This window comes from Hylobates moloch, unplaced genomic scaffold (assembly GCF_009828535.3).
Source record: "Hylobates moloch isolate HMO894 unplaced genomic scaffold, HMol_V3 SCAFFOLD_20, whole genome shotgun sequence".
Taxonomy (NCBI): domain Eukaryota; kingdom Metazoa; phylum Chordata; class Mammalia; order Primates; family Hylobatidae; genus Hylobates; species Hylobates moloch.
Genome location: NW_026652295.1, coordinates 26,214,340 through 26,239,556, shown reverse-complemented (window position 1 = coordinate 26,239,556; position 25,217 = coordinate 26,214,340). Strand labels below are relative to the sequence as shown.

Sequence of the window (25,217 nt, the reverse complement as noted above, 5' to 3'; positions counted from 1 at the left end):
CCCCTTTCTCAATATTAGTAAAAGAAAGGAGATTAAGAGAATGCAATTTCAGAAGAGAACATTTTGTTTAAGGGGGAGATGTTGTTTTTTTCAAAAAAATTATTTATTTTATTAGAGGCGAGGGTCTCATTCTGTTGTTCAAGTTGGCCTTCAGTTGCAGGCCTTAAGTGATTCTCCCGCCTCAGCCTTCTGAGTAGCTGGGTATAGTTACAGGGTCACGCCACCATGCCCAGGTTGGTGTTGTCTTTCTATGATAAAGCCGCCACAGAACAGAACAAAACAACGCGACGAAATCTACACATTTATAAAAAACCAAAACAAAAATAAAAATCTTGAAAGTAGAAGGGAATTACCTCGGTTCGTTAAAGCCCAGTAACATAAGATTGTGAGTCTCACTGCCGGTAGACGCTCAATTTTTCGCCTTCTACCGTGGAAGTTCTCTCTTGGTGTTAGTTGCAAAAAGTGGGCGGTAAAAGAAAATGCACGAATACAATGCTACTTACAGTCTAGTCGGCATCACCCAGCTAAAAATTAATGGGCCTCATCAAAGAATCGACGTAGAATCACTGGAGGTAAGTCCCGGAAAACTGGGTATAATACTCCTTCTCAGGGATTCTCCAGCGCGCTAAAGTTTGAGTAGCATTTTACGGAGCTCCGAATCCTTTGGACCGTCCTCCACACCCACCCCTTTTTTTTTACCGGCTCACAGCCCAAAAGAAAGTGGATCCAATGAGGTCTCGGCGCATGGAAACTTCGTTAAGTTCCCAGCAACCATCACATCGCACATTGTCTATCGTCGATACACTTCTGTAAGATAAATATTGAGTATACCACCAATTAAGGTATCTTTTGCCTGTGCGTGTTCTCTTTCCTGCGACACCTTGATTTCCTGTGCAAGTTCCTCCACGATGCCCCAGGCGTCGGGGATCAAATTCAGAAACACCTGGAAAGGAGAGCCATCTGTTTTATCAGACACCGCCCCAAGGATGTCTCTTCCTTACACCCTCTCCCTCTTGTTGCATGTTTAATGTTTGTCTGGGATCCCTTTCAAGTCTGGTTTCTTAGTGTCAGTATGTAGCAGGGAGGCTCGCACGCTCTTCTTGGTGCGATCGTGGGACGAGACGGGGATATCGAGGCTGAATCGCGTTCGCAGGCATGGGACAGGGCATTACCAAGATCGCCGAACTGAGAGCCTAAGGGAGACACTGATTTCTATTCTTCACAGCCGCGCCTTTCTTGATTCAATATTTCTCCAGACAATGTCCCTTCTTTTACGTCCAAGACTTATGCTCAGGGACAAAGTTGTGCGGGAAAGGGTCTGAAGAGTGGAAGCCTGCCCAAGGCAGGGGAAAATAAATGAAGAAACTGTCTGGGTAAGCATAGGCACAGAAGAAACAAACAAACAAACAAACAAACAGATACTTGATTTAAAATACAAAAAAAGTGGTCGGGCGGCGGCTCACGCCTGTAATCCCAGGACTTTGGGAGGCCGAGGCGGACGGATCACCTGAGGTCAAGAGTTCGAGACCAGCATGGCCAAAATGACGAAACCCCATCTCTACCAAATATACCAAAAAAAGAAAAAAAAGAAATTAGCCTGGCGCGGTGGCATGCTGCTGTAATCCCAGCTACCCGGGAGGCTGAGGTGAGACAGAGGTGCGTGAGTGACATTTGTACTGCACCATCCACCTGGGAAAGGGAAACTCCCCACAAAAAAAAAAAAAAATCCTTCCTTCCTTCCTTCCTTCCTACTTTTTTGTTTTGTTTTGTTTTGTTTTGGCGGGTTTCGCTCTTGTGGGCCGAGCTGGAGTGCAAGGCGGATCACTTGATGTCAGGAATTTGAGACCAGCCTGACCAACGTGGTGAAACCCCGTCTCTGTTAAAAATAGAAAAATTAGCCAAGCGTGATTTGGGGCGCCAGTAATCCCAGCTACCCGGGAGGCTGAGGCACGAGATTGGCTTACACCTGGAGGCGGACGTTGCAGTGAGCCGAGATGGCGCCACTGCACTCCAGCCTGGGCGACAAAGGGAGATTCAGACTAAAAAGAAAAGAAAAAAAAGTCGGTCGGTCAATATTTTTTTTTAATTTGGATTAAAACAATGAAGATATAATTAACATAACATAAAATCCAACTTTTGAAGGTGTACAATTCACTGCTTTTTAGTGTATTCACAGACTTGTGCAACTATCACCATTATCTAATTTCAAACCATTCTCATCATCCCAAACAAACTCTGTACTCATTCCCCTCTTTCTCCGGTCCCTGGCAAATATTAACACCTTCTACCTTTACAGATTTGTTTGTTCTGGACATTTTCTATAAATTGAATCACACAATATGTAGCTTTTTGTGTTTGGCTTCTTTCCCTTAGCATAGTATTTTCAAGGTTCATTCACTTTGTAGCACGTATTGTAACTTTATTTTATTTTATTTATTTATTTTGAGACAGTGCCTCGCTCTACAGCCCAGGCTGGAGTGCAGTGGCCCCATCTCGGCTAACTACAACCTCCACCTCCTGGGTTCAAGCGATTCTCCTGCCTCAACTTTCCGAGTAGCTGGGATTACAGGCGCGCATTACCATGTCTGGCTAATTTTTGTATTTTTAATAGAGCCACGTTTAGTAGAGCCGTCTTGGCCAGGCTGATCTCGAACTCCTGACCTCAGGTGATCCACCCGCCTCGGCCTCTCAAAGTGCTGGGATTACAGACGTAAGCCACCATTCCCGGCCTGGAACTTTACTTCTTTTTGTTGTCGAATGTTTGAATTTTTTGAGTTGTCTTTCCAGAGATCTCTTTGAACTAACCCATTTCTCAGTATCAGTTGGGGGAAAAAAAAGCGGGGTGGGGGGGAAGGGAATTTAAAAAATGCAATTTCCAGGCCGGGCGCGGTGGCTCACGCCTGTAATCCCAGTACTTTGGGGAGGCCAAGGAGGGCGAATTGCCTGAGCTCAGTAGTTTGCGACCAGCCTGGGCAACACGGTGAAACCCCTGTCTCTACTAAAATACAAAAAATTAGCCGGGCCTGGCGGCGTCCGCCTGTAGTACCAGCTATTTGGGAGGCTGAGGCAGGAGAATTGCTTGAACCCGGAAGGCAGAGGTTGCAGTGTGCCGAGATGCAGCCACTGCGCTCCAGGCTGGGCGACAGAGCGAGACTCCGTCTCAAGAAAAAAAAAAAAAACAAGAAAAAGAAAAAAAGCAATTTCCGAAGATATTTAAGGTCTCAAATTTCAGTTTGATACTTAACTTTAAACCAGACTTAAAGGTCCAGATTGTGATGTGCAGCAGTACGGTGCAAGGTGAAGAGCCAGATCAGATGAATTTTCTTTCAAAGAACTTTAAGAACCGGTTTCTGTCATCAGTTTGAAAATACACAGGATATTTTTCTTAAAAAAAAAAAAAAAAAAAAAAAGCCAAAATTAACCCCCGAGCCAGCCAGGAGTCGAACCTAGAGTCTTCTGATCCGTAGTCAGACGCGTTATCCATTGCGCCACTGGCCCACGGTTGCACTGCTAACTACTAGCCAGTCAGTCTGCATCTGTCGATTATCTATCATTGATGTACCTGCTTTTTTTTTTTTTTTTTTTTTTTTTTTAATGAGACGGAGTCCCGCTCTCCCGCCCAGGCTAGAGTGCACTGGCGCGATCTCGGCTCACTGCAACCTCCGCCTCTCGGGTTCAAGCGATTCTCCTGCCCTAGCCTCTTGAGTAGCTGGGATTACAGGCGCGCGCCACCACGCCCGGCTAATTTTTTTATTTTTAGTAGAGACGGGGTTTCACCTTGTCGGCCAGGCTGGTCTCCAGCTCCTGACCTCAGGTGATCCGCCCGCCTCGGCCTCCCAAAGTGCTGGGATTACAAGCGTGAGCCACCGCCCCCTTGTGTCTATTGCACTTGTGAAAGCTTCATTAATTTATTCAGTCGGTTCATCTGCTCATTCATTAAATAATTTCATTTTTTTAACTTACTTGTGTTGGATACTGATGTTTCGTGTGGAACAGTGGTCAGAGATCCAAATACTTTAAAAATTTTGAGATAATGAAAAAGAAAATGGAATGAAATACTTTCTTGAGATATACATCGTATGTTTTCCATTTCATTCTCCAAAGAACCATAACAAAAGAAACATGACCAAAGAATCCTTATAGAGAAAATAATTTCATACTTAATGCAACAGAAAAGACATTAAGAAACCTCTCCCAGGCCGGGCGCCGTGACTTAACGCCTGTAATCCCAGCACTTTGGGAGGCAGAGGCAGGTTGATCACTTGAGATCAGGAGTTCGACACCAGCCTGGCCAACGTGGTCAAACCCTGTCTCTATTAAAAACACAAAAGTTAGCCTGGCGTGGTGGCGCGCGCCTGTAATTCCAGCTCCTCGAGAGACTGAGGCAAGAGAATCGCTTGAACCGGGGAGGCGGAGGTTGCAGTGAGCCGAGATCGCGCCACTGCACTCCAGCCTTGGTGAGAGAAGGAGACTCCGTCTCATAAAGAAAAAAAAAACGAAAAGAAAAGAAAAAAAAGAAAGAAGCGGGCACATCAAGGAAAAAAATGTGAACGACAGTAACTCTATTACGTACATGATGTTCCAAAGCAGAAAATTTCTTTAGAAATATAAATATCTGAAGGGAGTGAAACTTATTTAAATTGACCACAAAGAAAATCGCGCTTTGACAGAATCCACAGTCTTCTTCAATGTATGCCCGGTTGCATTGCAAATCAGCTATTTTCTTAGTGATCCTAATGAAGAAAACATAATCGACAGCCCCAGGACGACGGGCCAGTGGCGCAATGGATAACGCGTCTGACTACGGATCAGAAGATTCTAGGTTCGACTTCTGGCTGGCTCGGAGGCTTGTCCATTTTTTCCCCTCCCAGACGAATTATCTCTCTTGACCCCAGGCTAGAGGGCAATGGCGCGATTTCGGCTCACTGCAACCTCCGCTTCCCGGGTTCAAGCAATTCTCTTGCCTCAGCCTCCCGAGTAGCTGGGATTACAGGCGTCTGCCACCCCGCTCGGATAATTTTTGTATTTTAAGTAGAGAGGGGGTTTCACCATGTCGGCCAGGCTGGTCTCGAACTCCTGACCTAAGGTGATCCGAGCGCCTCGGCCCCCCAAAGTGCTTGGATTACAGGCGTGAGCCACCGCGCCTGGCCTTTTTTTTATTTTTTTATTTTTATTTTTAAAGAAAAATATCCTGTGTGTTTTCCTTTTTTTCTTTTTTTTTGAAATAGAGTTTTGCTCTTGATGACCAGGCTGGAGTTCAATGGGGCAATCTCGGCTCACCGCAACCATTGTCTCCTCGGTTCAAGCGATTGTCCTGTCTCAGCCTCTCGAGGAGCTGAGATTTGTCTCCCGGGGTCAAGCGATTCTCTTGACTCAGCCTCCCGAGTAGCTGGGATTACAGGCATGCGCCACCCACGCCCGTCTAATTTTGTATTTTAGTAGAGACAGGGTTTCTCCATGTTGGTCAGGCTGGATTCGAACTGCCGATCTCAGGTGATCCGCCCACCTCAGCCTCTCAAAGCGCTGGGATTACAGGCGTGAGCCACCACGCCCGGCTAATTTTTGTATTTTTAGTAGAAACGGGGTTTCACCATGTTGGCCAGGCTGGTTTCGAACTTCTGGCCTCAGACGATCCGCCCGCCTTGGCCTCCCAAAGTGCTGGGATTACAAGCGTGAGCCACCGCTCCCTTGTGTCTATTGCACTTGTGAAAGCTTCATTAATTTATGCAGTCGGTTCATCTGTTCATTCATTGAATAATTTCATTTTTTAATATACTTATGTTGGATACTGATGCTTTGTGTGGAACAGTAGAGATCCAAATACTTTTAAATTTTGAGATAATGAAAAAGAAAATGGAATAAAATACATTCTTGGGGTATACGTCATATGTTTTCCACCTCATTCTCCAAAGAATCATAACAAAAGAACCATAACCACAAAACCATTACAGAGGAAATTATTTCAGACTCTATGCAACAGAAAAGATTTTAAGAAACATCTCTCAGGCTGGGCGCGATGGCTAAAGCCTGTAATCCCAGCACTCTGGGAGGCCGAGGCGGGTGGATCACCTGAGGTCAGGAGTTCGACACCAGCCTGGCCAACATGGTGAAGCCCTGTCTCTACTAAAAACACACAAAAAAATTAGCCGGGCGTGGTGGCACATGCCTGTAATCCAGCTCGGGAGGCTGACGGAGGAGAATCGCTTGAACTCGGGAGGCAGAGGTTGCAGTGAGCCTAGATCGCGCCAGTGCACTCCAGCCTGGGCAACAAGAATGATACCCCGTCTCAAAAAAAAAAAAAAAGAAAGAAAAAAGAAAAAAAGAAACATCTCCCTTCCCCAAATTAGGTAAAATTGATGTAATAATTCAATAAAGGTAAACATTTTGGCTGGGCACAGTGGCTCACACCTGTAATCCCAGCACTCTGGGAGGCCTAGGCGGGAGGATCGCTTAAGCCCAAGATTTAGAGAACAGCCTGGGCAACATAGCGAGACACGGCGCTGCTCCCCACCCCGCCCCCCCGCCCTGCCCATCTCAAAAGAAAAAAAAATGGTAAACATTTTAACAACAAAATTCATTTAGCAACCTAGAAACTTGGAGTTAATATAATTATAAAGTTAAATTATAACAGTCATCATTAGATAAATTGGCTAAATACTATTTAAGGACTCAACGTAGGCGAAATAGGCACGTGAAAATGCAAAAGTATTTATAAACGGGGGTCGGTGGTCCTCTCCTCTGAAAGTGAGAAGCTCAGTAGTTTTGGGCCCCATTGTAGCCACAGTGCACAGCGCCTTTATCCCGACTCCTTCCTTGTAGCCTTGGCTCAGTTGTGTATCCTCCTTTTGTCTCAATTCCCTCATTTCTATTCACTGCTTTTTTGTTGGTTTTTTTTTTTTTTTTTTTTTTGGACAGAAAGTAGGATTTACGGCGAGTATTAAGAGACGGCAGCACAGTGGAAGCCCTCATGAGTGCAAAGCCCGCCCTTGTCCAGAGGGCCACGATCGGGGATGTACTTGACCCCACAGCCATCTGGGATGAGCCGCTTCTCAGCCACCATGTCTTCAAATTCATCTGCATTGAACTTGGTGAAGCCCCCCTTCTTTGAAATGTGGATCTTCTGGCGACCAGGGAACTTGAACTTGGCCCTGCGAAGGGCTTCAATCACATGCTCCTTGTTCTGCAGCTTGGTGCGGATGGACATGATAACTTGGCCAATGCGAATCCTGGCCACGGTGCCCTGCGGGCTTTCCAAAGGCACCTCCCATACCTGTTTGGAGCCTGTCAGTCCCAGCACAGGACAACATCCTGTTGATGCAGATGACGTGCAAGGGGTGCAGCCGCACTCGGATATGAAAGCCATTTTTGCCACAACTTTTTACTATGTATTTATTGGCACAAATTTGGGCAGCCACCAGGGCTTCAGAGGAGAGCTGCTCATATTCATCTGACGCCATGCGACCACAGAGCGGAAACTCATCCACTTTTGCTTGCTTCCCAGGTCTAAGATGCGAATCTTGGCATCAGGGACACTTCAGCAGAAGCAAGACTTTGGATATGGCTTGTTTTTACAATACCGGTAACAACGGCCGGGGCGGCGGCCCATGGCGACACCAGGATCTTCAGTGGCTCGCCGAAGGGAAAGAGCTCTATTCACTTTTTTTTTTTTTTGGAGACGGAGTCTCGATCTGTCACCCAGGCTGGAGTGCAGTGGCGCGATCTCCGCTCACTGCAAGCTCCTCCTCCCGGGCTCACGCCATTCTCCTGCCTCAGCCTCCTGAACAGCTGGGACTACAGGCGCCCGCCACCACGCCCAGCTAATTTTTTTTTTTTTTCGTATTTTTAGTAGAGACGGGGCTTCACCATGGTAGCCAGGATGGTCTCGATTTCCTGACCTCGTGATCCTCCCGCCTCAGCCTCCCAAAGTGCTGGGATTACAGGCGTGAGCCACCGCGCCCGGTCTCTTCACTCTTTTTAAGAGTGCCAGGCACACACATACTAATGGATATTTATGATCTTAGATCTTTTAAATTATCATCAGCCTGGTTTGTTTTTAATACCAGAGAACTACTTAAGGATGCTTACCTACATTTCTATTATCAGTACAGGGAGTTTTTGTTGTTGTTGTTTGTTTGGTGTTTTTTTAATTATTATTTTATTATTATTTATTTTTATAATTTTTTTCTCGCTCTGTCACCCAGCCCCAGGCTGGAGTGCAGTGGCGTGATCTCGGCTCACTGCAACCTCCGCCCCCTGGGTTCAAGCAATTCTCTACCTCAGCCTCCCACGTAGCTGGGACTACAGGCGCCCGCCACCACGCCTGGCCTCCCAAAGCGCTGAGATTACAGGCGTGAGCCACTGCGCCCGGCCTGGGGAGTTGTATTTTTATTTTTATTTTTTATTTATTTTTTTGAGACGGAGTCTCGCTCTGTTGCCCAGGCTGGACTGCAGTGGCCTGATCTCGGCTCACCGCAACCTTCACCTCCCGGGTTCAAGCAATTCTTCTGCCTCAGCCTCCCAAAGTGCTGGGATTACAGGCGTGAGCCACCGCGCCCGACTGAGGGGAGTTGTATTTTTAAAGCAAAATTTCCTCTTTGCCATTGGGATCTGTCGCTGCTTCCCCATTTAGCAATCTCAAAACAAAGCAAGCAACTATTGTGAAAGCCCAAGAAGCCCCAGGCTTCCTGTGGACCCTGAGCAGTAGGTAGATCTTTGATGGAAGCACCTCCCGGGGCTCAGGGGTTCACTGAGGCTCAGCTGGGAGGAGCAGGTCGGAGTGCTTAGGGTAAAAGTGGGCGGTCCAACACAGAGCTCTAGATAGGACGCGGCCCTCTTCTCAGTTTGTATGTGAAATAAGATGAAAGGCTGAGAGTCAGAGATTTGTGATTCAGAAAAAAAAAAAAAAAAAAAAGACATCCTGAGAAGCGCTGTGAGCAGGATTTGAACCTGCGCGGGAAGACCCCATTGGATTTCGAGTCCAACGCCTTAACCACTCGGCCATCACAGCCCGCTAAATAGCTACTATTTATGCATCAAAAACACATAGCATGGGGCCCTGCATGCTGTAATTCTCACTGCTAGCCTCTCTTGTTTATTTCTATGTGGGGCTGTGGGGCTGCAGCTGTTTACTTTAAAGTGGTGACTGCATATTGTACAGAACATCTATAAACCATTCTTGAGTTTTTTCTTCTTCAGTCAACTGGTCATTTAGAACTCTTATGAGGCCATAGACGTAGATGTACACACACACACACACACACAAATAAAGAGAAGGCAATGTAGCAAGAGTAGATGCCATGAACATCTGTGCCACTTCCTCATGCAACCTATTTGTGCCTTTAGGACCTGCTCAAGCTTTATCTAATACATCCCATTTCCATTTGATAATGGAACGCTGCTGTGCATGTCTAAATTTATGGCTTGGTAACACACACTATCCAGTTCAAGATCTGCATCTGAGGCCATATGGTAATGTGGTGGTATGTGGTCAAACATTCAGACTGTACTAAGAACCTGGTTAAAAAAAAAAAAAAAAAGCTGGTAAAAGCTATTTGTCTAAAGAAGAGTAGTTACCCACAGAGGATGGCATAACTTTGCTCTGAAATTCTAAAGTTCTGTGCTGTGATTCACCTGTAGAAATTGGCCAAAGCCTCCAGATAACATCTCTCTTCTCTGACACTTGAAGCAAGATCAACTCTTCTGGTTCAGATGGTCCCAGTGGCAGAGTCGCTTGAGCTGCAACGTCGTCCTGTTGCAGAACCATTTCCTGTTCTAAGTCCCCACTCAAAACTGGGATATTTTCAGGTTACTTGATAAATAGTTTGGTGTAGCGTGCCCAAATGTTGCCTCCCAAATCCAAAGAGTTCTACTCAGTATTGTACCACTTTCTTTCTTTCGTTTTTTTGAGACGGAGTCTCGCTCTGTCGCCCAGGCTGGAGTGCAGTGGCAAGATCTCGGCTCAGTGCAAGCTCCGCCTCCCAGGTTCACGCCATTCTCCTGCCTCAGCCTCCCGAGTAGCTGGGACTACAGGGGCCCGCCACGCCGGGCGAATTTTTTGTATTTTTTTTTTTTTCAATTAGAGACGGGGTTTCACTGTGTTAGCCAGGATGGTCTCGATCTCCTGACCTCGTAATCCACCCGTCTCGGCCTCCCAAAGTGCTGGGATTACAGGCGTGAGCTACCGCGCCCGGCCACCACTTTCTTAATAAGAAAAGGTATCAGATGCAGCAACTCATAATGCTTCAGACAATTGGACCCCTAGAAATTTCACTGAGGTAGTAAGGCTCTGATTCTTTGTGAGGTTTATTTCCCGCCGTCTGGCATACAAATGTCTTACCAATGTTATAGAGTATTTGCCATCTTCTTGTCACTAAAAATATAATTAATGTAAGAGACCAGTATGATGTTCTATGGAATGGTAAGGTGATAAAGGTCCCTGTGGACTAGTTGGTGACATGAGGTTAGAGACTCAATATATCCCCGAGGTAGTGAGACAGCCAGGTGGGAGGGGGTCCCTGGATTCCAACCAGCCTGCCCACTGAGGTGGAGCCTCAGGAAATTCATGATGTTTGCAGCTGGGAGGATCCTGGCCCTTCCTCTTCCTATGTGGAACCTGGGATTCCAACTGCTGGGCAGGAAGTAGAAGCGCTCTAGCGGAGGGACTCTGGCCTTGCAAGAGTCCCTGTTTCCCCTTTTTTCCCTTTTCACCCAATAAAACCCTGTCTTACTCACCAAATTGTCTGCAAGCCTGAATTTTCATGGCCGTGGGACAAAGAACCCCATCTCTTTTTTTTTGTTTTTGAGACAGAGTCTCGCTCTGTTGCCCAGGCTGGAGTGCAGTGGCACCATCTCGGCTCACTGCAAGCTCCGCCTCCCGGGCTCACGCCATTCTCCTGCCTCAGCCTCCCCGAGCAGCTGGGACTACAGGCGCCCGCCACCACGCCAGGCTAATTTTTTGCATTTTTAGTAGAGACGGGGTTTCCCCGTGGTCTCGATCTCCTGACCTCGTGATCAGCCCTCCTCGGCTTCCCAAAGTGCTGGGATTACAAGCGTGAGCCACCGCGCCCGGCCAAGAACCCCATCTTTAGCTGAACTAAGGAAAAGTCCTGCAACAGTAGGGCAGATAAGGTGTACTGCTGGCCTTGCCAGCTAAAAGACCACTGCTTCTGATGGTCTTAATGATTAAGTATAGAGAAAAAAGAACTAACCATATCAATAACAGCATAGCAGTTACCAGGAGATGTGTTAATATTTCCATTAATGAAACCACGTCTGGAATAGCAGATGCAATTGGAATATTTACCTGACCAAATTTTCAATAATTCACCATCATTCTCCATAATCCATTTGTCTTCTGCAGTTGAATAATGAGTTGAATAGAGATATGATAAGAATCACCACCTCTGCATCTTTCAAGTCCTTGATGGTGCCATCCTTTCTGCAATCCCACTAGGAGTATAATATTGCTTTTGGTTTATAATTTTCATAGGTAGAGGAATTTCCAGTGACTTCCACTTGGCCTTTTATACCATAATAGCCTGCACTCTATCACTCATAGAAACAATATAAATATTCTGTTTGGAATTGGGAAAATAACTACAGAGTAGGTTCAGGGATCTGCTGTGCCTACAGTGAAATGTACCAGAGGCAAAATTTCATTGATTGTCTGACTTCTCTGAGTTCCTAATTTGCCAGGTGGACAATAGCGATGCTTAGTATCTCTAGGAATTAATGTCAGTTCAGGATCTTTGTTTAGTAATTCCTGAAAAGTCTGCCTATTTCCCCTTTCCCAAAGCACAGTCACTCTGGTAAATGGACACAGGCCCCTTTAGAGAAGGGAGGAAGAATAACAGTATAAATTTGTACTATGCTATGAGTATTCTTTCTCAAGGGAAGCTGGCCTCCTCGGTCAAAGCTGGCTCATATCTGGGAATTGGTTGGGAGGCCATGATTCTCTGTTTTGCTGATTCAGGTCAGACTTCCATCTACTAGACTTTTCTGCTTATATAGATCAAGTAAGATATTAATAAGTTGCACATTTATTTTAATTCTAGGGATGTTATATAGTATACTCATCAATGTCAAAGATCTCTGAGTCGGACTATGCTGATTACTGCTTATACTCATTATAGTAAACACACCTGTATTAGTAAACTTGAGCTGCCATAAGATACCACAGACTGGGTGGATTGAACAAGAATTATTTTTCTCACGGTTCTGGAGGCTACAAGTCCAAGATGACTTAAAATATTTTGCCTTAATATAATGTGTCCAGTACAATTGTGCTAGAAAGAGCATGAGATTCAAAAGTTAGATGAACTATAATCTTGTTTTGATTCTTGTCTTCAATGGCTATACCTTTGGGCAATAAGACAATAGAAAAAATATATCATCATGATCTTATAAGGAAGACATTACTAGACTCTGATTTCCTTGGGGGCAAAGACTATATCTTTTTGCATTTGCATTCTGTAGCAGAGTTGGTGGTGTTCTCTACATGTTTCATCTGCTTCCCTATATTTCCCAGAAGCCATGACTACTTCTAGTTAACTGACTGCAAACAAAATGATGAGAGCAGCTGTGGCAGAAAGTGCTGATGGCCTCCAATCATCTCCTGGTCTCGGGTCGCTCCTTCGTGGTTTTCCCAAAAGTCACCAAGATATGACTATTGGGGCGGGTTTTGCAGATAAAGAAACGTGCATAGACAGCATAGGGAGGTCTTGAAATAAAATTCTCTAGCATTCTGTTCTAGCTTTCCATGTTTGAAATTTGTGGGGGAATTGGAGCCCTGGGGAAGTTGGTTATGAATTGCTTTTGTTTTCGAAAACAGTAAAAGGAGAGAACTGCACCACAACGGATCGTTTTCTAGACAGACATAAAAGGCAGTCCAGGCCCTTCAGGCAAAGCCCTCTTAGTTAAGCACGGAGGGGAAAGGTTTCCCAAAGTTGTTTTTGTAGTGTAGTGGTTATCACGTTCGCCTCACACGCGAAAAGTCCCCGGTTGGAAACCGCACCGAAACATTCTTCACTCGTTTGGTAGATTTTCTACTCCATAAAAATATAAATGTTTAAGAAAAACCAAACTGATAAATTTGCCACACTTTGAAAACAGGAGATCTCCCTGAGAAGCCCGCGCAGCTGCGTGGTTTCGCCACTGTAAAACAGCTTTCCCCCTCTCCCTATCACTTCTGCGGGGTTTCCTCTAGGTCTAAAAGGGATCCTTGGAAGAGTGTAAGAGAAAGGAGCCGGGCCACGGGCATGGTTATTACTTACTTTCGGAATCTGGATTTCTTTGAAATGCAACAACCGCTCCGCCTTTAAGCCAAGTGGCGACTACCCGGGCGTCCGGCAGTGACATTAGCCCTCCATCCGGCAATTTATCTCTTGTTGGATAAATATTTTCAACCAAAATCTACTTACCGCCTGCATGGTGAGAGGGGAATGTTGCAGTGGGTGGGAGAGTGCTGGAAGATAATGCAAAGCACCTGTCCTTAAGAACTGACAAGGACCTCGGGCAGGTAACAAGAATCCTGTTAAGTCTGTTTAGCCGGAATCCCCCTTATCCTTGATGCTGCCTCTTAGCCCAGGACGCAGGTGGCAGCGGGCTGCGATCTGAGGCGCTTCGCTTAAGGACACTTATTAAATCATGGTCAGAGAGACTTTATTCAGGACCACCATCGTAGGTAATAGGGTCCACAAAGGAGTCTTGCAGTAGAGATTGGGCTCAACTCTGAATACTGCTTGTACAAGTGGGAATTTATAGCCAAGGATCAGGGTGGTGGGTGGTCAGTGGATGGAAAATTACTAAGAGGAAGCGTCAGGGGTAAGAGGATTCTGGCTGAACAGACCTAACAGGATTCTTACTGAAGACAGGCCAGGGCCCATCAGACCTTACCTGGGGGATGGTGGAGGATGAGGAACCTGATCGGCTATCGAGGGGGAGTAGATATCAAGGGTAGGGGATTCTTGTTTAACTGATTTTTCAGGGTTCTTGCTAAAACTGGTTTTACAAGGAAGAGCACAGATGGGCCCGGGAGACAGTTCAGGAGCCAGCCTAAAGTTTGACCAAACAAATAATCTTTGTCAACCTCCACAGTTGTGCGAACCTATGCCTTAAAATAAATATCTTTCTGTAAATACACACCTCCTATTGGTTCTGTTTCTCTGGAGAACCCTGATTAATACAACTGTTACTATTTTTTAAAAGTAGCTCTTCAAGAGATAGTAAATATCACCCAATTCAATTTCAACAGCAGCATTCCAATCTAAGTGGTTTAAAAGGAGTTTCAGCCGGGTGCCTTGGCTCACACCTGTAATCCCAGCACTTTGGGAGGCCCAGGTGGGTGGATTACCTGAGGCCAGGAGTTCAAGACCAGCCTGACCAAAATGGTGAAGCCCTGTCTCTACTAAAAATACAAAAAATTAGCCGAGCATCATGGTGCGTGCCTGTAATCCTAGCTACTCAGGATGCTGAGGCAGGAGAATCGCATGAACCTGAGGGGCAGAGATTGCAATGAGCCGAGATCGCACCACTACACTCTTTAGCCTGGGTGACAGAGCAAGATGCTGTCTCAAAAAAAAAAAAAAAAAAAAAAAGAATTTCAATCCTGCAGTTTTATGAGAAGAGGGTCCTATGAAGAAGACTATGACAAGTATCAGAAGAATAGAAAGAAAGTCAGGACAACTGACGTCACAGAAGCCAAAGGAGTAGTTTTGGAATAAACAATAGTAGAGGTAATTCAAGCAAATGGTTAGAAATGCAAACACTACATAGGAATTTGTGGCAAAAAGCTCTGGATATATAGTTATGAATAAAACAGAGTTCCTGTTTTGGGGAGCTTTCTTGCAACCACCAAGTAAATAACTAAGATAAATCAGATGATGGTGTTCAGAACATGCTACCCCAAGATATGATATCTTGACATTTGACAAAACCACAGAAGCAAGTAGGTCACTCTCACCTTTCCCTAGCCCTTCTCCCCTAAAGCAGGTCATGAGATCTTCATTCCAGAGGTGCCCTTCCTATAACTGGAGGAAAGGAACATGTTTTTCTCTGAAGACACAGGGACACACAGAAGAACTTGAACAAGTAAGCCTTGCTAAATTCCCCCAGTTTATTATCATTACATCATACCCTCTTTGTACAATTATACTTCTGCATAACAATCTTCTCTTCGTCAACCTATCATAAAACTACAAATGTTTCCCTGTTTCTTTGGGTCTTCATTTCTAGTCTCTCATATCACACAAAACTTATGTTAAATACACTTGTATACTTTCCTCTTGTTTAATCTGTTTTTTGTTATAGAGGCCTCAGCCATGAACTTGGTGAGAAAAGATGTTGTTTTTCTCCCCTGCATAGGCCATAAGGATAATGTTTAAAAAACAGATAGCTTGCAGAGGATGAAGTTTAGCCGTCTTTCTTTCTGGCAGCTATATACCAACTTCGCAGGGTGAAGGAAGAGTGGGCTTCCTTTGCTAAATGACTCTGTGGGCTTACTAAAAATGTTTTAAGGTCGGGCACGGTGGCTCACGCCTGTAATCCCAGCACTTTGAGAGGCTGAGGCCGGTGGATCATCTGAGGTCAGGAGTTCAAGACCAGCCTGGCTGGCCAGCATGATGAAACCTCGTCTCTACTTAAAATACAAAAATTAGCTGGATGTGGTGGTAGCCACCTCTAATCCCAGCTACTCAAGAGACCGAGGCAAAAGAATTGCTTGAACCTCGGAGGTGGAGGTTGCGGTGGGCTGAGATTATGACACTGCACTCCAGCCTAGGCAACAGAGCAAGACTCCATCTCAAAAAATAAAAATAAAAATAAAAATGTTGTAAGTACTTTGACCTTAAAATAAAAAGCTGTCAGTGTCTATGTGTTTCCACTAGTTTTGATCCTGCTAATTTCTGGATTGTATAAATGAATAAGTATAAGAGAAAAATCCCCACAGTCTTCTGACAAATAACTGTCTTCAGAAATGACTCACAAAAGGAGTAATCAGCCTTAAGGACCAATAAAATAAAAAAGAAAAAAACTGCTTAAGATGCCATCATTTGTTTGATAAATGTTTTGCCTAAAATGGGAAAACTGGGCAAATGTAAAATGTAAAATACATTTGAAAATATGTCCTCAAGGCTGGGCATGGTGGCTTACACCTATAATCCCAGCATGCTTTGGAAGTTGAGGCCGGCAGATCATTTGAGCTCAGGAGTTTAACACCAGCCTGGGCAACATGGTGAAACCCTATTGCTACAAAAAATTAGCTGAGTGTGGTGGATCACTCCTGTAGTCCCAGCTACTTGGGAGGCCGAGGAGGAAAGATCACTTAAACCTGGGATTTGGAGGTTGCAGTGAGCCCAGATCACTCCACTGCACTCCAGCCTGGGTGAAAGAATAAGACCCTATCTGGGAAAAAAAAAAAAAAAAAGAAAGAAAAGAAAAAAGAAAAAGTCTTCATATTTAAAGAATTAGTGAAAATAGAATGAGACATCACACTACTTTAAATCTCTCTTTTTAAAAGGTGTTGTCAGGAAGTGAATATTTTCATGTTCTGCATGGTTTGGCTTTCTGGGCAAGAGAAATTGACACATTAGTGAATGTCTTGGTTTCCCTAGACCAATTTGCTTCTCACATTCCAAAAGTGTTATCTCATTTGAAGGATAATACAATTTCTCTCTCCTGGAACCATGGAGACATTTTAAGGCTTATAAACCTGGAGATGCTTATCTTATCTTCCACTCTGGAGACATTTATTTACATCCCAAGAGTATGAATCCTGAGACTTTTCCTCTCTCTTTTTATGAGAACTTGTTTAAGGCCAGGCTAGGTGGCTCGCGCCTGTAATGCCAGCACTTTGGGAGGGCCAGGCGGGCTGATAACCTGAGGTTAGGAGTTCGAGACCAGCCCTGGCCAACATGGATAAACCCCCGTCTCTGCTAAATATACAAAAATTAGCTGGGCATGGTGGCAGATGCCTTTAATCCCAGCTCCTCGGGAGGCTGAGCAGGAGAATCGCTTGAACCCAGGAAATGGAGGCTGCAGTGAGCCGAGATCTTTCCATTGCACTCCAGCCTGGGCAACACGAGCGAAACTCTGTCTCAAAAAAATAAAAATAGGCCAGGCGCGGTGGCTCAGGCCTGTAATCCGGGCACTTTGGGAGGCCGAGGCGGCCGGATCACGTGGTCAGGAGATGGAGACCATCCTGGCTAACACGGTGAAACTCCTTCTCTAATAAAAATACAAAAAAATTAGCCGAGCGTGGTGGTGGGCGCCTGTAGTCCCAGCTATTCGGGAGGCTGAGGTAGGAGAATGGCGTGAACCCGGGAGGTGGAGCTTGCAGTGAGCCAAGATCACGCCACTGCACTCCAGCCTGAGTGACAGAGACTCCGTCTCAAAAAATAAATAAATAAATAAATAAATAAATAAATAAATAAATAAAGGCAGACAAAGACAGCACAAAAAAGAAAACTGCAGACCAATACACCTCATTAACACAGATACAACAATTTTTAACACAATATTATCAAATAGAATACAGTAATAGAGAAAAAGAATTATACACTATGACTGTTATTGGCTGAATTGTGTTCTTCCAAAATTTATATTCTTAAGTCCTAACTCCCAGTTCCTTAGAATGTGACTATATGTGGAGATAAGATCTTTAAAGAAGTTATTAAAGTAAAATGAGGGAATATGGGTGAGCTCTAATACAATATTACTGGTGTCTTTATAAGAAGAGATTAGGGGCCGGGCGCAGTGGCTTAGGCCTGTAATCCTAGTGCTTTGGAAGGCAGAGGTGGGCGGCCTACTTGAGGTCAGTAGTTCGAGACCAGCCTGGCCAAAATGGCGAAACCCTGTCTCTACTTTAAAAAAAATACAAAAATCAGCCAGGCCTGACAAAATTAGCACACGGCTGTAATCCCAGCTACTCGAGAGGCTGAGACAGGAGGTAGGAGGCTGAGCGGGAGGCAGAGGTTGCAGTGAGCCGAGATTGCGCCACCGCACTCCAGCCTGGGCGACAGAGCGACACTCAGTCTCAAAAAAAAAAAAAAAAAAAGAGATTAGGACACAGGCAACACACAGACTGAGTAGTTAATCATGGGAGGACACAACAAGAAGGCAGCCTTCTGCAAGTCAAGGAGAGCAGCCTCAAAAGGAATCAAAGCGGCTGACACCTTGCTCTTGGATTTCTATGCTCAGCTGCGAGAAAATACATTTCCATTGTTTAAGTCCACCCATCTATGGTAGCCCCAGCGAACCAAGATAATCACCAAGTAGAATGCAGGGATGGTTCACGGCAAGGCGTTGTTGCTCACACTTGTAATCCCAGCACTTTCAGAGGTCTGGGAGGCCAAGGCAGGAGTATAACTTGAGGTCAGGAGTTCTATGACCAGCCTGGCCCACGCTGGGAAACCCTGTTTCTACTAAAAATGCAAAAAATTAGCTGGACATGGTGGCATGTGCCTGTAATTCTAGCTACTCTGGAGGCTGAGGCACGAGAATCACTTCAACCTGGGAGGCTGATGTTGCAGTGAGCCAAGATCGCGCCGTTGCACTCCAGCCTGGATGACACAGCGAGACTCCGTCTAAAAAAAAAAAAAAAGAATGCAAGGGTTGTTTGTTCAACATTTGAAAATTAGTCAATGTAATTAATGTACCATAGTCACACCAAAGGAAGAAAATCACATTATTATATTAATTGAGGAGAAAAATTTAATACCAATTCTTAATTAAAAGAAAAATTGTCAAAAATATAGGAATACATGAACTTCCTCAATTTGGTAAAGACCGTCTTTATAAAAACTCTATAGCAAATGTGAAAGGAAAATATCTTGGGCTCCCAAAATCACTAAGCTAAAGGGAAAATGGGAACTGCTTAGGGAAAACCTGCCTCCCATTCTATTCAAAGCCACCCCTCTGCTCACTGAGATAAATGCATAACTGATTGCTTCCTTTGGAGAGGCTAATTTGAAACTCAAATGAATGCAACTATTTATCTCTCTTTTTTTTTTTGAGACAGAGGTTTTTTTTTTTTTTTTTGAGACGGAGTTTCACTCTTGTTGCCCAGGCTGGAGTGCAATGGCGCGTTCTCGGCTCACCGCAACCTCTGCCTCCCAGGTTCAAGCGATTCTCCTACCTCAGCCTCCCGAGTAGCTGGGATTACAGGCATGCGCCATCACGCCCGGCTAATTTTGTATTTTCAGTAGAGATGGGGTTTCTCCGTGTTGGCCAGGCTGGTCTTGAACTCCTGACCTCAGGTAGCCTGCCCGCCTCGGCCTCCCAAAGTGCTGGGATTGCAGGCGTGAGCCACTGCGCCCGGTCCATTTATCTCTTATCTACCTATGACCTGGAAGCCCTCTCCCGGCTTGGAGTTGTCCCACCTTTCCAGACCGAACCAATGTTCATCTTACATATGTTGATTGATGTCTCATGTCTCCCTAAAATGTATAAAACCAAACTGTACTCTGACTACCTTGGGCACATGTCATCAGAACCTCATGAGACTGTGACATGGGTGTGCATCCTGAATGTTGGCAAAATAAATTTTCTAAATTAACTGAGACCTGTCTCAGATTTTTGGGGTTCACACTAACATTGTACTTATTGTATCAATTGGACAACCATAGGAACAAAAATAAAGCTTGCTGGGCACGGTGGCTCATGCTTGTAATCCTAACACTTTGGGAGGCTGAGGCGGGTGGATCACCTGAGGTCAGGAGTTCAAGACCAGCCTGACCAACATGGAGAAACCTCGTCTCTACTAAAAATACAAAAACTTAGCCGCGTGTGGTGGTGCACATCTGTAATCCCAGCTACTCAGGAGGCAGAAGCAGGAGAATCGCTTGAACCCGGGAGGCGGAGGTTGTGGTGAGCCGAGATCGCGCCATTGCACTCCAGCCTGGGCAACAAGAGTGATGATATGAATGGAAGGAGAGGCTTCCTAACATCTATTGAGGGAAACCGGTATCCAAACTTCTTCTATAGCCCTCATCAGCAACACAGATGGCTTCACACCAAATGTGGAATCAACACAGGTGAAAAGGTGACAGTTTTGAGAAATAATAGTTTGAGAATTAGGTTGAATATTAATATTTTTGATCATCAACATAAAAGGAGGCTTGACACAACGCTGAATGGGCACCGTTCAGTTGGAAGAAAACCGATACATAAATTGAAGTCTCTCACCTTCTCTATCATATGATTGGGTTAATCATTTTTGGATGTGGGCTGGCCATACTAAAATTGGTCCAAATTATGGGAAAATGAGCACGATTTTTAGTGTAAGTAGTGTCGTTTCTTTGATAGTATACAATTTGTTTTAGTTTTGTTTTGCATCTATTATTTTGATTGGTACAATTAACTGTAAAGGTCCCCTTAGGGGACCCATTAATGACGATTGCGTAGGAATTATTTTGCAGTACCTCAGTGTGATTAGCGATGCAATTCTTTTAAATTAATATTTCTAAATCTTTTGACCATTGTGGAGGTTGTTGACACCTCTTTTTTTTAGGCTTAAACTGTTTCAATTGAGCCAAACTCTGTGAATGATCCAGGCTCTATCCAGAAAATAAATGATAGGATACTGGTCTTTGATTATGACCTGGAATTTTAACTAGCCAATGTTGTCAGTAGCCTTTTAGGCAACTGATAGCCAGCCCTAGGCAAAGAGGGGGGAACTAATAACTATGGACACATTTATTAACATTTTTTTCTCTTTTGTGTGAGAGGGCCTATGAGTATCTGTAGGCTTAAGTATCCAAACACTATCATTAACATAAACCTCAACCGGGGGTTCCAACAAAGTGACAGGCCTCATTAAAGGTGGAAATGGGACATCTGCCCAGTAGGTATAATTTTGGTCTGTTGTAGCCACAGGTTTTTCAGATGAGGAGTTCACTGCTCTTATTTCGGCTTTGCATCCTAGCATTAGTAAATAACAGAAGACAAACATGAGTATAATTAGCAACACTTTTTTCCAGTCAAAAAGTGACCTGTAGTGTTACTTGGCATCTTAGTTTACTATATGTTATTAATTAGGAACCCCACTGGGGGTATGTTAATTTATTTTAGCCAAGCAGTTGTGTTATTAGAAGCTGAGATGGGGGTGTTTGTTAAAGTAACAGGGCAGAAGAAAGGCAGATTTAAGATACGAGCTTAATAGAGTGTAGCAGGTATAGATAGTAGGCAAAATGAGAGAATTAAAAATGAATAAATTATTTGGCTTAGTCTTCTGTTTTTTCAGCATAATGTCTGGGGCCTGTGTTGTTTGTGGAAGTCAAATTGTTGAGGCTGCAATTTCTGTAGGGTCTTTTTTAGGCTGGCTCGAATTTTTTTTTCTTCTTTTCATCCTTTGATGAGGACATAGTCTTTAGGCTGATACTGGAAGTTTTAGGGGTGGTGCCTGTGCTAAGAGACTTTTTACAATCTTTAAAGAGCAGGTTAGTGTTTTAAGAAAAACTTGTGGGCCGGGCGCAGTGGCTTACATCTGTAATCCCAGCACTTTGAGAGGCCGAGGCAGGTGGATCACAAGGTCAGGAGATCGAGACCATTCTGGCTAACACGGTGAAACCCCGTCTTTACTAAAAACACAAAAAAATGTAGCCAGGCGTGGTGGCGGGCACCTGTAGTCCCAGCTACTCAGGAGGCTGAGACAGGAGAACGGCGTGAACCCGGGAGGCGGAGCTTGCAGTGAGTGGAGATGGCGCCACTGCACACCAGCCTGGGCAACGGGGCGAGACTGTCTCAAAAAAAAAAAGAAAAAAGAAAAACTTGTGTTTTATTTTAGTGTTTAGTTTATAGAAAAACTGGATGATACCTTTTTAACTTTAGCAAATGTGTTTACACACATAATTTTTTACAATTATCATTTTAAAACTTGCTTAGACCTTTATTTTAATTTTTTAATTTTTTTTTGAGATGGAGTCTCGCCCTGCCGCCCAGGCTGGAGTGCAGTGGCACGATCTCGGCTCACTGCAAGCTTCTCCTCCCGGGTTCATGCCATTCTCCTGCCTCAGCCTCCCTAGTAGCTGGGACTGCAGGGGCCCGCCACCACGCCTGGCTAATTTTTTTTTTTTTTGTATTTTAATAGAGACGGGGTTTCACTGTGTTAGCCAGGATGGTCTCGATCTCCTGACCTCGTGATCCGCCCGTCTTGGCCTCCCAAAGTGCTGGGATTACAGGCGTCAGCCACTGCGCCCGGCCTGCTTAGACCTTTGAAACAAAAATTATACAACCTTTTTTGCATAAATTTTTTAATAACATTTTTCACGACTTTCACAGACAATTTTTAACATGTCTTAAATTTTTGTTTTATAACTTTTTTTTACCAAAGGTACATTTTTATAACTTTCTTAATTTTTTTTTTTGTTTGTTTTGAGACGGAGTCTCCCTCTGTTGCCCAGTCTGGAGTGCAGTGGCACTATCTCGGCTCACTGCAAACTCTGCCTCCTGGGTTTACGCCATTCTCCTGGCTCAGCCTCCCAAGTAGCTGGGACTACAGGGGCCCGCCACCATGCCTGGCTAATTTTTTGTATTTTTGGTAGAGACCGGGTTTCACCATGTTAGCCAGGATGGTCTAGATCCTCGGCCTCTCGAAGTGCTGGGATTACAGGCATGAGCCACTGCGCCCAGCCGATTTGTTTTTTTTTTTTTTTTTTTTTTTTTTTTGCATCTTGTTTTGATTTTTGTCTCTTTTAGTCTTTTTCTTTACTTTTTTCTTTTATTTTTTTAATGTGTAATAATTAGATGAATGTTGGTAACAATGGATATATGTACATATCTTAGTTTCCAAAATTTAGGGATGTGTTTAACATCTGTTTGCCACAATAGTTTAGGTTCTAATCCTCTAGGGTTAACACCTGTTGAAGGAGGGGACGTGACTGTGAGCTGGTAATCTGAGCATTGTAGGATAATTTGCTTAGCCAGCCTCTGTGTAAGTTGAAATCATTTAGATAAGTTTTACAATTTTGGTGGGAAAATTGATGTGATTGGGTGGCTTGGTCAAGCAGTGATGTCATAACCTGAAGGTCTGCTTGATTATTGCCATAAGTCAATGGACCAGGCAGAGAGCTGCGGGCTCGAATGTGTGTAATAAAAATAGGATGCGTACCTTGGTCTAGCAATTGTTGAAGTTGAAGAAAAAGAGCACACAGACTGGGCTCCAGAGTGAACTTAAGGCTGTAAAAGTTCTTTAACAAATAAACAGAATAACCTTAGCTTTTTGAATGTTAGTAAATTCAGATTGAGTGATTGGATTATGTGGTCTCCACCAGACTGTCGCTTTTTTATGTTTACTAGACCCACCAGTAAAAACAGTCACAGCTCCTTCCAAAGGAGCATCACAAGTAATTTTTGGAAGAACTCATGTAGTTAATTTTAAGAACTGGAAAATTTTATTTTTAGGATAATGATTATCAATACATCCAACAAATTCTGTTAAATCAACTTGCCATGTAACTGAGTTAATAAATGCCTGTTTAAGCTGATTTTTATTTATTGGAATTATAATCTTATTGGGCTCAGTGCCACAAAGTTTAACAATTCCTGTACAAGCCTGTCCAGTTAGAATTGCCATCTGATCTAAATATACTGAGTGTTTTTATGGTATTATGTGGCAAAAAAGACCGTTTAACTAAATCATTATTTTGAACAATAACCCCCATTGGGGAGTGTGAAGTAGGGAACACAATGAATTGTAAAGGCAAGTCTCAGTCAATCCTACTGACCTGGGCTTGTTGATTTTTTTTCTTCAATTACTTTTAACTCTTTTATGGCCTCGGGTGTTAGTACTCTTTTATGGCCTCGGGTGTTAGTTCTCTTTTACTGTGTAACTTGGAATCTCCCCTCAATATTGAGAAGAGATTAGACATAGCATAAGTAGGAATTCCTAAGGTGGGCCAAATCCAATTAGTATCTCCTAACAATTTTTGAAAATCATTTAAGGTTTTAAAATAATCTTTCTAAATTTGAACCTTTTGAGGCTTAATGGCTGTATCCTGTACTTGCATCCCCAAATACTGAAAAGGAGTGGTTGTTTGAATTTTGTCAGGTGCTATAAGCAATTGAGCGTTTGTAATTGCCTTTTGTAAAGATGAATAACATTGAATAAGTTGGTCTCTATTTTTTGCTGCACACATCTGGAAATTGATCTCTAACAGGCTGGATAGTTCTGTCTACAAAAGTTTGACAAATTGTGGGACTGTTTAACATACCCCGGAGTAAAACCTAAGGATATCTGGCTGGAGGTTCTTTGTTATTAATGGCAGGGACGATAAAGGCAAATTTGTCGAAATCTGCCTCTGCTAAAGGAATTGTAAAAAAGCAATCTTTTAAATCTATAATAATGAGCAGCCAGTCTTCAGGGAGCATAGTGGGGGATGGGACCCCAGGTTGTAAGGCTCCCATCGGTTGAATTACAGCGTTGACCATTTGCAAGTCGGTCAGCATGTGCCATCTACCGGACTTTTTCTTAATTACAAATACTGGGGAATTCTAAGGGGAGAAGGTGGGTGAAATATATCCTTTTTCTAGTAGTTCTTTAACTATTTCATAAAGCGCCCCCAATTTTTCCTTAGGCCACTGTTCGACCCAGACAGGGCGCTGGGTCATCCATTTTAAGGGAAATTGCTCCTTCGCCGTAATGAACCGCAGGGCGAACCTATATTGCCCCCTCTCCATAATGAACTGCGGGTCGGGCAATAATGAGCGCGGCCAGCCGAGTCTCGGTGAGCCGAGTCTCGGGCTCCCTCCGCCTGCACTCACTCGGCTGAGGAGGCGGTTGGCCATTCCGGACATTCCTCTAGAGGAACCCTGGGCTGAATGAGTTTCTGAATAGGTTTAGGAAGACTGGGGGGATTGGCATAAATTACTTCCGGACTCTTCTTTTGGCTAGTACTTGGTAGAGGCGTTTCAGAGTCCTGATTATCAAACTCCTCTCTCTCCTCTTCTGACTCAGCCTCATCATTTGTCTGAAAAGGCTCCAGTGCTGCACGCACCAATGACCAAACTGACCAAACAGGCAAAGGAATTCCCTTTCCTTCTCTATGTGCTATTTAAAGGTCCTTTCCAACTCTTTCCCAATCTTTCAATTTCAAAGTTCCCTGTTCAGGGAACCAAGGGCAAAATCGTTCCACAGCATGAAATAAATTCACAAGATTTTTTGTACCAACTTCTACGCCATCACACTTCAAGAGCCGCCCTAGCAAGCTCAAATACGTGGTGTACTT

At 44.2% G+C, this 25,217-nt stretch overlaps 3 non-coding genes and 1 pseudogene across 3 annotated transcripts; 1 reads left to right on the top strand and 3 right to left on the bottom strand.

Annotated features, from left to right (window-relative positions):
• Positions 1–3,425: 3,425 nt before the first annotated feature.
• On the bottom strand, positions 3,426–3,498 carry TRNAR-ACG (transfer RNA arginine (anticodon ACG)). The gene has a single exon. It is a non-coding gene; the product is annotated as a tRNA-Arg (tRNA).
• Positions 3,499–4,770: 1,272 nt separating this feature from the next.
• On the top strand, positions 4,771–4,843 carry TRNAR-ACG (transfer RNA arginine (anticodon ACG)). The gene has a single exon. It is a non-coding gene; the product is annotated as a tRNA-Arg (tRNA).
• A 2,122-nt stretch (positions 4,844–6,965) lies between these two features.
• LOC116459868 (large ribosomal subunit protein uL16-like) lies at positions 6,966–7,606 on the bottom strand (annotated as a pseudogene).
• A 1,319-nt stretch (positions 7,607–8,925) lies between these two features.
• Positions 8,926–9,007, bottom strand: TRNAS-CGA (transfer RNA serine (anticodon CGA)). Its single transcript has one exon. It is a non-coding gene; the product is annotated as a tRNA-Ser (tRNA).
• Between the last annotated feature and the right edge of the window lie 16,210 nt (positions 9,008–25,217).